At 49.3% G+C, this 12,185-nt stretch overlaps 3 non-coding genes and 1 pseudogene across 3 annotated transcripts; all 4 read right to left on the bottom strand.

The window, feature by feature from the left end:
* Positions 1-5,231: 5,231 nt before the first annotated feature.
* Positions 5,232-5,305, bottom strand: TRNAT-AGU (transfer RNA threonine (anticodon AGU)). The gene has a single exon. It is a non-coding gene; the product is annotated as a tRNA-Thr (tRNA).
* A 2,152-nt stretch (positions 5,306-7,457) lies between these two features.
* Positions 7,458-7,531, bottom strand: TRNAT-AGU (transfer RNA threonine (anticodon AGU)). Its single transcript has one exon. It is a non-coding gene; the product is annotated as a tRNA-Thr (tRNA).
* A 289-nt stretch (positions 7,532-7,820) lies between these two features.
* On the bottom strand, positions 7,821-8,950 carry LOC149331808 (uncharacterized; annotated as a pseudogene).
* A 2,708-nt stretch (positions 8,951-11,658) lies between these two features.
* Positions 11,659-11,740, bottom strand: TRNAT-AGU (transfer RNA threonine (anticodon AGU)). Its single transcript has one exon. It is a non-coding gene; the product is annotated as a tRNA-Thr (tRNA).
* Between the last annotated feature and the right edge of the window lie 445 nt (positions 11,741-12,185).

The raw sequence follows: 12,185 nt of genomic DNA, 5'->3' as shown, positions 1-12,185 counted from the left end.
AACAAGTGTGCTCTCGACTCTTGTTCCTCGAGATGGCGCTGCATGATGCCTCCTTGGCCTCGCATTCTTCGCCGTCGCCAGTAGCCGTGGCGGCCAACCTTTTGGGCACAAAGGTGTACAGCACCAAAACTCTTATCATCGTGGGTGTCCCGGAGAGCCTGAATGGCTCGTTCCTGGACTTCCCCGGGCTTCGTGCCGGCGTTTCAGAGACCATCATGCGCTGTGCAGTGTTTTCAACTGTTATAATGCAATCTGATACTTGGCGCTCATTACATCATTATTTATATTCCTAGTACGTCTCGATGTGTAACGCTGTTTATTCGGCGACAAATAAGCCATGTACTGCAGCTTCTGAGTTGTCCTGGCGAAGGGTCCACCAATCCATGCTAAAACACATAAATAACTGGAGATTCTTGTAACCTCGTCCTACGCAGAGGGCGTCTAGCTATACAGCTCTCCTTGGCTCCCTCGGAGGCGATGGTCAGCCGAGGGTCGATGCGGCACTCAAGCACGCCCATACTTTACTTTGTGCCCGGACGCATGCAGTAAGCCTCAAGAAGTACCGGCTGGCCAGCTTGTGCCCTGAAATCCTTGGTGCTCGGCTGTACCATCGCATCTCTGCGAGGTCCAAGCCTTGCTTCAACATATGCAGCTGTGGGAGCCTCTGTAGAGTTGTCCTGTGGTTTTTGCAATGCTGCTGGTTGATGCTCAACAATGCTCATGTCGGCTGGCGTACTCAATAGGTTGGCCTCATGTGATGCCATAATGCCATGACCAGAAAGAAAGTCCTGGTATGCCTTCTTCTAATTGTTTTGCGGCAGGTTAAGGTGGATTCGCGGACGAGAATACATTGTACGACACACCCATTAGTTTTCCAGGCAGGGCATCTGGTCCCATGACGGTCATAGAAAGTGAGCCGCAGGTAGGCGCGTAAGCTGAAGAACGGCACAGCGACCGGTAAGTTGATGAGCTTCCGTCGTCAGGGCTTGACGAAGATTCATATGAAGACCCAGAGCCAGCTAGTAAAGTTTCACAGGTTCTTCCGTCTTCCTTATTGCACCAGCGGTGCCCCGCCAGAGACGGGTTGGTTTCAACTCGAAGACTGAAGCTCTTCGCACCAGCGGTGCCCCGTCAGAGACGGTCTCTCGATGAATAGAGCCGCAGGGATGAAAAAGGCAATGACTGGAGATTTATATACAAATATGTACAATAGATACAAGTTAAGACACTTGAGACAAATTAACGGCACAAGACAAACAACAAAAAGGGCGGATCTGGCTAATCACTAGGGGAGGCCCCTCTCGGCGTTGCCGAAGATGCGTTGCATCTGACCTTAGCGCAGAACCCCGCTTCCAGCTCCGGGGCCCGGTTTTAAAGCCCTAAAGGCCCGGCCCACATTCGGTAACTTCCAATCATGTTGCGCTCTTAACATGGTTGGTTCATCCAGGGCATGGCCAGCCCTCCAGCTTCCGTAAGGTAGAGCGCTCTCTCCACCACAAAATAAAACAAAAACACAAATATACATTCGTGAAAGAACGTGCTCTAATCGGTTCCGCGGGGCGGGTGGACACCCGTACTTCCCGGCGCGTTCGCGAGCGGCCGCGTTCCAAGAAAGGAGACGCTCCGCTTTGAGTGCCCCCAGCCGCGTTCCAATGACCCCCGCGAACGCTACCGATACCTTACACGCCCTTCCCAAGATTCTACAAAGGGCTCAAATGCCACTTTTAGAATTACAAACAAAAGGGATCGGTGTCTGACACGAAACTACCCTTCGGGTGACATAACATAAACAAAACGTACACATTCAAATGCGCGTTTCACACCTGTAAAACCAGCGCATTCACCGAAGTCCAAGCTGTCGCGATGCGACCAGTTGCACGAACAAAACCAAAAACAACAAAATGCACACGGGCACCAACACAACATCACGCAAAATGCACACTTAAATACACACAGTGGCATGCCTGCCGTGCGCCGTAACACAGCGTCCAAGTTGGTGCGTTGCACCCAGTTCGCCTGCATGCACGCCGTCGTCCTGCTCGCGAATGAGCACACAGACACAGACACTCGCGACTGGAGCGTTCACAGCACTCGCCCAATGCCCACGTGAGCCTCCTTAGTCGCACCGAGCGTCCCTGTGTACATTCGAGCCACCACGTGTTGTCAGTAACACAATTAACGCCTAAACGGTAACTCACTCATTAGGCTGGCGCCACAACGGGGCGCGAACTGAAAAGATGGTGCCCTCCAGGATCAAAAACGTCCCGGGTTTTGATGGGTCCAAACCCCTCACTACACGACGCACCTGAGGGCCCGCTCTCTCTGGCGCGCCGGTACGAACCGCGTGCTGCGTAAGGAACATCTCTCTTGCCGAGTTCAGCTGTAACAGTGCGGCCGGCTTTGCTGAACATAATTTGGCGTACCGCAGCACGGAACGTACTGTTCCACGCGCCGACATTCACTGTGATGGCTATGCGCCTGTCCCCTGGTACTTTGGAGCGTTTGGAGCTATTTGCACCGTTCCTGCACGGGCAAACATTTAAATCGCCGCTCCCTGCTTGATAGACGCTGGCCGGCTTCGTGGCATCGTCTGCTGCACGAGCTGACTCGCCGTCGCTTGACCCGAGCTTGCCTTGCGGCAAGTCGCCACTCATTTCCGGGTACTCAAATGACCTGGCCAGACACACATCGGGTGCGTTCCACAACTGTGTGGCGCTCTGCCCGGTCGGCCCAGCAAGCCCGCCTCCGTTCCCTGGCTCGCATGGAACGCTCTTTCCATCAATGACGCTACGGGGCCCTTCATGCCCTATGACCGACACAGTGTGCGGTTCCAGCAACGCTAGACTTTCTCCTGTCACTAGGTCCGCGATCTGACATCTGTCGTCGCTGGCCGTTCCCTGCTGAGCTAAATGCTCTTTTCCGCAGCTTGCTTGAGACTGCGTTTTTGGAATTGTGAGACTCACTTCCAACAATCCTGAGCACGCGTCCGCGTCCCTGGTGTCATTTGGGATTGAGCTAACCTGGGCGGCCGTGTCGTCGGCGTGCGCGTTCACCGCCTCTGATACCGCGACGCTGCGTTCCGTCAGGCTGCTTTCTTGAACTGCGACTCCAGCTTCGCAGAAATCTGGCTCACCCTTTACCTCTGCCCGGCTGTCCTCTTGACCTGCGCCCGGCAGGCATATGCCGTTGCCTTCCCGCACTGGCGACCTCTCTGCTCGTGACTCGGAGCAGTTCTCCCTGGCTAGTTGGCTAGCTCTCCTAGACTCCTTGATCTTAGAAATCTCGAGCTCTACCTGCTGGCGTCTCGCTTCTAATACCCCCAAGACATACTTAACATCCTGAGGTTCTTCCTCGCGAAGCAGCGCCTTTCCGCCATTTACTTTCGCAAGTTGAGCCTGAAGGTCCGCTAAGCGCGCCTTCGCTAACTCAACCTGGTACCTCACATCGAGTGAGGGCCGGCATGGATAACTCTCCATACCGCCGTCTGTATCCCTCAACTGTCCTGCCGGCTCGAACACAGGGACGTGAACAATGCGACCAAGGAAACTCACGGTTTCGATGCGTCGATCCGCATTGCCAGCTCCTTGGCGTCGGAGTCCACCTCCACTTTCACCGCACGCTGCGATGAGCTGTCGGAGGCCGCTGGTCCTGTGCCCGCTGCTGTCGCCTTGCTGCGACCCGCCGGTGACCGTCGAGTTCTCGACGCGCTGCCTTCCTTGACCGGACGCAGTCCCGCGTCGCTGGACTACTGCCGTGGTCCTTGCGTCCTTGCCGCCGTGTCTCCGTAGGTCCGTTCACGAACGCTGACCTGTCGCCTTGTCCTCGCCTTTTACCCTGCCTACAATCTTCTTCCTGCGCCGTCTTCCGATGGCCGCAGGATCCTGTCGACTGCGCCAGTAAAGTTTCACAGGTTCTTCCGTCTTCCTTATTGCACCAGCGGTGCCCCGCCAGAGACGGGTTGGTTTCAACTCGAAGACTGAAGCTCTTCGCACCAGCGGTGCCCCGTCAGAGACGGTCTCTCGATGAATAGAGCCGCAGGGATGAAAAAGGCAATGACTGGAGATTTATATACAAATATGTACAATAGATACAAGTTAAGACACTTGAGACAAATTAACGGCACAAGACAAACAACAAAAAGGGCGGATCTGGCTAATCACTAGGGGAGGCCCCTCTCGGCGTTGCCGAAGATGCGTTGCATCTGACCTTAGCGCAGAACCCCGCTTCCAGCTCCGGGGCCCGGTTTTAAAGCCCTAAAGGCCCGGCCCACATTCGGTAACTTCCAATCATGTTGCGCTCTTAACATGGTTGGTTCATCCAGGGCATGGCCAGCCCTCCAGCTTCCGTAAGGTAGAGCGCTCTCTCCACCACAAAATAAAACAAAAACACAAATATACATTCGTGCCAGAACGTGCTCTAATCGGTTCCGCGGGGCGGGTGGACACCCGTACTTCCCGGCGCGTTCGCGAGCGGCCGCGTTCCAAGAAAGGAGACGCTCCGCTTTGAGTGCCCCCAGCCGCGTTCCAATGACCCCCGCGAACGCTACCGATACCTTACACAGCTGATGAGGGTCCATGTTCTACCCCTGGGCGCCTGGTATGCCGCTGCAGCGCAGCCAGAACTAATGATGCGCGGCCAACACGACCACCACATGCATGCGACTCCTCCTCTGTGGAGGTCATTATTAGCCACCACAAGAACAGTTTGAATAGAGTTGTTCTATACAGATATGACTGCGCCAAACACGTTCACGATCGTCTCGCGATGCTCTCTCTGCGCGCGCAAGCTTCGATCTCACGTGTGGCGCCCCTCCGTCTTTGTCATTTTGCAGTTACAGCTATTGATTTTGTGAGTGATGCTCGAAGACCAAGCATGCAGTTAGTCCCTGTTAAAGACACGAACTATAAGCATGTTCGAGCTCAGGTTAGATTAGTATCATATGCAAGGAGATAAACTCGAAAAGGAGGTGCGTGGAAATAATAAAGCAGAAATTCTACTTTGCTAAAGACAGATGGACACACTAAGCTGCATTGCGCTGCGGCAGAAGTCCTCATTTTCCCAGTACTACATATTACGATGACGTTTTTACCCCCAGTAAACTCTAATGAGCTTTAATGTCCTAGTACTGGTGTAAATGATAAAAGAAAAGAAACACGGACCTCGTTGCACATTTTTGCGGATGATTGCTTATGCTTGTCAGAGAAGCGAAAAAGTATAATCACACAGGCAATAGGCACCGGTGAGATTCGAACTCACGATCTCCTGTTTACTAGAAAGGCGCTTTAACCAACAAAGCCACGGCGCCGACAGAAGGCGCTGTGAAAGCGCCGTGCTCAGATTGTGAAATGAGGTAGCACAAAGTTGCGTCCCTGTGAGCTCGAGATCTCATTACATCTTTAGTGCACGGCGCCGGCACCGAAGGCGCGTCACTAGCAAAGAGCATGTCTTGCGTAATACGCGCCGAACGCGACAGCATTTCCGACTGATTATCAATTTCTTTGTCTTCCTGTTTTGCATAATAAGGCTAAAAAAATAGTGAAATAAAATAAAAAATAAAAAGCGAGACGCTTTGTGACGAGAACACATTTTTTTTCTCATGATTCATTATCTACTTAGTATCATGTTTCGGCGTTCTTGTCTTTTTTTGTCCGTTATTTCTTTCTATCTTGGATTGTTGCACCGCTGTGTAGCCGCTGCATCATATGAATTAGGTATACCATATGCATGCACAGCCAGCCGAAGTGGACTTGTTGAGAATCATTCCCTAAGCAAGCCTCAACAACGAGCCCTACGAGCGCTTTCTTCGAAATCCTTAGACGTAAAAGGCGTTCCTGTGCTGCTGTTACTGCACCAACGTAATAAAATTCCGATACCCAATGTCTTCGCCGAATTCTTTATGGGAAATACCCTGAGTACGGTGAAATCCAAACAGCGAAATATTCTGCGTTCTCATTTAGGTAAGTGCAACTATACATCTGTAAAATCAGTTACACATATTTTGTCAAATCTCAATATTTGAAGAAAAACTTGACAGTCGATTATGATTATCCATTATGCGAAGTTAGAGCGTAGCTCTTCCTACGCCACCTGCGATCGTAGGCGGATGGAGTGGCATAACGTAAATTGTAACAAAAGCGCATTTTCGTAATTTCCAGAAATTAGCGGTACATTTTCTCCCGAGATATCACATTCATCGTGCCAACCAACAATAAAACAAGATTGTGTCCACATGTTCTGCCCTCTTTACGCCTCTTTGCGCTTTGTGGTCCTCAAGGTTCTGCTGAAAATTATCTTCTCTGCGATACACTGCGTATTTTCTAGATTACATGTGGTAGTTAACAGCAGGCTTCTGGACATGAAGACATGGAACCTTATGGAGAGTTGTACAAGCTTTCAGAGTTCAGAGGCAAGTGCCAGCAGGCACATCTTACTCAGTACATGACTTTATTACCTTTTGCAGCGATTCTATGATCGGCAAAAGCGATCGTTATTAGCGGTATAGGCTGATAGTAGTCATGGATCTCAGTATTGTACATCAATCAGCCTTTTATTTTCTCTATATTAGAGAAGGAGACAGGACTAAAAGCTCGAAAGCTTTTGCACTGCATGCACTGCAAAGCATGCACTGCAATACTCAACTCTGCTAATCATATGACTGTAACGGAACTGAAAAGCGAGCACTGGTTTCACAACCCCTACTGTCATCCATCCGATATGTGTGGTAGCTGTAGCGCGTCGTTACAGTTGCGCCCACAATGGCATGCACAGTCTTGGCCATACAGTGTTGACAGTAGCCACTGAACACATTAAACAGCACTTCACGTGCAGTGACGCTGTGCATCGCAATGAAGACCAAAACGCAGCTCATCACGAACCCTTCATCATACTCAGCTACAGACTGCACGTAGCCACGCCACACCTCCAGCCTGCGCTGGCGCATCATGAGAGCACCTGTGCACTGGACGTTGTTCTAGGGAATGGGGGGGGGGGGGGGGGGAACTGCAAGCACTACATCACATCTTTGAACAGTACGTTATAAAGGCACCTGTATTATAAGGCGGTATTTTTTTCCCAAACTTGATGTGCACAGTCATGGCACTGTAAGTGCGCAGCCCAGTTTATGCGATCGTCTCAGCCTCTTGATCCCGTCTACGGAAGCATATTAGAGCTCAGGTCTCGGGAGCATTGTATACAAGCAACGAAACATGTAATGGAGCTGCCTTAAATTTATTGAACAGATAATCTACTTTCCTAAAAGACTGATCCAAAGCGCGCTGCAGTGAGACTGCCCGAGCTTCGCAGCGCTACATACCACGATGACATTTTTTACCCCGAAGAAATTCCAACGTCTATGTACTGTAACAAATGGTGATAGAAAAGAAATACGGACCTCGTTACACATTTTTCGCAGATGTATGCTAATGCTTGTCAGTGAAAGCGAAAAAATGTAATCACACAGGCACCGGTGAGATTCGATCTCACGATCTCCTGTTTACTAGACAGGCGCTTTAACCAACTAAGCCACGGCGCCGACGGAGGCGAGGAAGAAAGCGCCGTGCTCAGATTGTGAAATGAGGTAGCACGAAGTTGCGTCACTGTGTGCTTCGGTATCGAATTATAGCTTCAGCGCGCGTTTCCGGCACCCAAGGTACGTCACTCACCAAGAGCATATCTTGCGCAATACGCGCCTAGCACTAGAGCGCACCGGCAGCCAGTTCTCGATATTCTTCTTTGCCTTACGGCTTTGCCTAATAAAGCTAGAAAGTTTAGCGCAGAAATAAAATAAAATAAAAAAACTGGAGACTTTTAGACAAGAGAGAGAGAGAGAAATAACATTTATTGACACCCGTCAAAAGGTTGACCCGGATCCGAGTCGCAGCTCGGTCCCAGCCATGTCCTCCCCCTTAACCGTCGACCGGAATCTCCTGGATCTCGGCAGCGGCCAGGGCGAGATGGATGACAGTGCGTTGTTCTTTTTCGTCCTCTTTCAGAAGCAGTGCCTCCCAGGACTCAGCAGTTCTGTAAGGCTCTCCAAAGCTAGGACATGTCCATATCATATGGACCATGTCCGCTATGCCCTCGCAACGCTTGCACCTGGGGCTGAAAATCTCCGGGTGCCACTTACTATAGAGCTGCGGGTTCGGGAAAACTCCAGTTTGAAGCTTGCGCCACACGACCTCTTCGCTTTTAGTGAGTTGTCTATTCGGTTTTGGAAATGTCGCTCTGCCTAATTTGTAATGATTTAGAATTTCTTGGTATGTATTAAGAATCTCATCGAACCGTAGGGGCTCTTCATCTCGCGAGGGGGATGGGATTGCGTATGAGACGCCCCTCGGGCCAGTGCGTGCGCTTTCTCGTTCCCCCTCAACCCCTGGTGCGCCGGTGTCCAAATGAGCGCGACCTGTTCTGCCGGTGGTGGGGCACCGGCCAGCACTCGTGCTGCTACAGCTGAAGTGCAGCCCGCGTCAAAGTTTCTGATCGCTGACTTTGAGTCACTGACAATAATTTTGACCTGTTTTTGAGTTAGAGCCAGCGCAATGGCCAGCTCTTCGGCCTCCGTTGCGGTCGAGTTTCGGGCGCTGCAGCACGCTACCGGGCCCTCGTTTTCCCTGGTTGTTACCGAAACGCGCCCCGTACCGTCCGCGCATTCTGCGGCATCTGTATACAAGACGGCCTGTCTGCCATCAAATCGGGCTTGCAAAGCTACTGCTCTATCCCTCCTCCGGCTCTCATGGTAGATGGGATGCATGTTTTTTGGGAGTGGAGGTATCTTTAATTTGTCTCTAACCTGTGTAGGAACCTTTTCAGTACGTCTGGAGCATGCTCGTGGCTCATGCCCCAGCTTCTCCAGAATGGTGCGACCGGTACGGCTGCGCAACAGTCTCTGGTATTGCGAGGTTGTTGCAGCTTCAATGAGCTGTTCGAGGGTATTGGAAACACCCAGTCTCATAATCCTGTTCGTCGATGTATTGGGTGGTAAACCTAGTGCCGTTTTTATCCCTTTAGACAAGAACATTTTTTTTTTCTCGCGAAGCATTCTCTGTTATCGTCTTCAGGCATTCCTAATTCGTTACCTTTGTTCAGCCCCTCTTTCCGTCTTGTAGGTTCGCACCTTTGCGTTGCCACTGTATCATGTGAATAAAGCATACAGTATGCATGCACAGCCAGACAAAATAGGCTTGGTTTAAAGGATTCCCTCAATAGGCCCCAACCAGGGCAAACTTATAAGCGCTTTCTTCAACTTATTGAGACGTAAAAGGCTTTACTGCGCTGCTCTTGATCACAAACAGAATGAAATTCCACTACTTACCATTTTCCTACAATTGTTTATGGGGCACAATTGTTCATGGGGCACACCAGCGTCCTTTGTGTCTTCCTTGTGTCCTCGTCTTTCTTCGCGCTGTACATTTCCTTCATGAATCACCAACATGCCCAGACTGCCACCTTAGTAAGCTGTCAGGAAATAAGCGGCTGATGGCTGCAACATGTAAAGGTGCGAAAGCAGCCAGATAGACCGACCTCGCTTCCGAGGCCAAAGAAAAGAAAAAGGGGAAGGAAGCGGTGCACCAGAGCCAAGGAAGCTGGCCATTACCCAAGCGCGTCCACCGCCACCTATAAGTAGCCCTAATATTGGGCTATGCTTTCGCAGCTAGGCATTCCATACTTACAACCACTCTCAACGACGAAAAGGGCTGGAATTTATATTTTGTTCCAAGCTTATTTAATTTCCTGCAGGACAAGTAATAAGGGGTAGATATTTTCTTTATGCGCCGAAGGAGGAGCGGGGAGATGTACCTTGAAACAACACTGGCCGGTCAGTTTTTTAGCACAAATCTTAAAGACATGCACTGGACATTGCACAACCCCTCCACCCCCCCCCCCCCCCCCCCCCCCCCCCCCCCACTCCCCCACCCCACTCTCTACCTACCTCTGTAATAGTTACCCATAAATCGGCATTTTCCGGTCCAAATGTCGTACTTATGCGCCGTTTATTGTTCTGGGCAGCAGAAGGAAACAAAAAAAAATTACTTTCGACCTGTATTTTTTCGGCAAGAAAAATAAGGACAAAGCAGGCCAGATTTTTTCAGGCATGCGAACCTGTGTCCTAAAACAAATAATGCTATTTTTCCAATGAATCAAAACGAGAATGAAACGCCGTTTCTTTAGATCAAGAAATAAAGAAAACTTGCTGGGATTCCCGCACTCCTACTCCCTCCCTTTGTGGAGATATAAAGCGATAACGCTAACTTCGTGGCAGCGTGCCCTTCGGAGCACATTCTAGTTGCATGCTTTATTTATGTATTTCATTATTTATCTCCTAATATATTAATTTATACTGTTTTATTTTTTTTGAAGCACGGCAGTCATTGATGACTGTGGAAGAACAATACATGAAAAAATAAATGCAATACAAGGCAGTCATGGACATGCAATATCAATAAATACGAATTTAGAAACACATGAAAGTGCAAAAAAAAACAAAAGGAAAAAATTGCCAAGAACAAATTCCAGAGGGAACACTCAGTACACGTGTCTCAAAGGTAATTTTATATCACCATATGAAAAGACGTCTATCGCAGGTGCATTCAAAAGGCGATAGATACTACGTGGAACAAAAAACGCTTAGCCGATCCTCCGTGGATGGCTTCAAACACCAGCCGCCTAACGTTCGTTATATCCGAAGTTGACACACTAAAGTTTGTTATATCCGGGTTGATGCACTTAGGTTCCTTATGTCCGTGGTCAACACGCTAACTTTGTTACATGCGAGGTCTAGACAGGAAAGTTCGGTATGTGCGGGGGCCATACTTGGGTGCTATGTCCAAGGCAACAACGCAAATTTCACTATATTTGAGGTGGCTTACTTATGTTCGGTAAATCCAAGGTTAACATTCGTTATATCCAAGGAGGCGTATTAAGGTTCGTTATATCCGAAGTTAACACAGGAAAGGCCGTTATACCCGATTTGGCATACAAGTGTATGTTATATCCGAATTAGTATACTAAGTTTGTGTGGGTGATATAGTGAGTTCGTTCCTAGCCCGGTGGGCTATGTTCTTGAATATATTCATAATGTCGAAGTTGTTGCGAGGGTGTGAAACAGTTGAACCGAGATTCACGAACTACACGGGGATATAGTGAACTGATACTAAGTTGGCACTTGTGAACCACGAATAGTAACTTCAGTGTGGCGATCATCCTTCTACTTTGTTTCCTGCCATGAGCGATGATGGTGAATAAGGCTGCGATAGGAACCAAACATAAAACTGTCAACTTTTCTTACAAGCATTGCCAGTTTCTTAACATGTTTTTTTTTTCTTTTTCAAATAATGATCTCCGCCTATAGAATCCTATTCCAGCTCAGGTCTGATGAGCATTATATGCAAGCAATCAAACATGTAAAGGAGCTGCCTTAAATTCATCAAGCAGGAAATGTACACTTCTAAAGGCTGATGTACAAGCTAAGCAGCACTGAGCTGCAGGAGAGTTCCCGAGTTTCCCAGCGCAGCATAGTACAACGGCATTTTTCATCCCGAACAAACTCCGACGTCTTCGTACGTTTACAAATGATAAAAAAGAAAAAAATACGGACCTCGTTGCACATTTTTGCGCATGTATGCGCGTGCTTGTCACTGTAGCGAAAAAATATAAGCACACACGCACCGGTGAGATTCGAACTCACGATCTCCTGTTTACTAGACAGGCGCTTTAACCAACTAACCAACTAAGCCACGGCGCTTTTTTTTTTATTTATTTCCTGACTTCGGCAAGAACCACAGTACACAAATACACTTACAGAGCGCAATGAGCAATAATTAACAACACTATCCGCCCGGGGGTGCGTGGCTTCATCATATTAAAACTCCTTAAGCGTCACCAAAGGCTCGACTCTTTCGAGCCACTCGGGAGCTTCAGGAGCAAGTTTCTGAACTTCAATATACTTATGCATGCACTCCTGAAAATAGATCCGTGCTGGCCGTGCATCAGGATCGCAATGATATCCTGCCATTCTGGAGCGCCAAATACAATGGAGGCCCATTAGCATAATGAGGTCGAATGGTGTCCCATCCTCACTCTCTACAGGCAAGTACCGAATACCATGAGCGTCGAGCGGAAATTCCTTTTTTAAAGTCCGTTGCAAAATGTCCCAAAAGTATACCCCCTCCCAACAGTGCAAAAAAACG

This window comes from Amblyomma mixtum, chromosome 8, assembly GCF_055824585.1.
Source record: "Amblyomma mixtum isolate Tamu chromosome 8, ASM5582458v1, whole genome shotgun sequence".
Taxonomy (NCBI): Eukaryota; Metazoa; Arthropoda; class Arachnida; order Ixodida; family Ixodidae; genus Amblyomma; species Amblyomma mixtum.
This window is presented reverse-complemented; position numbering and strand designations above follow the sequence as displayed.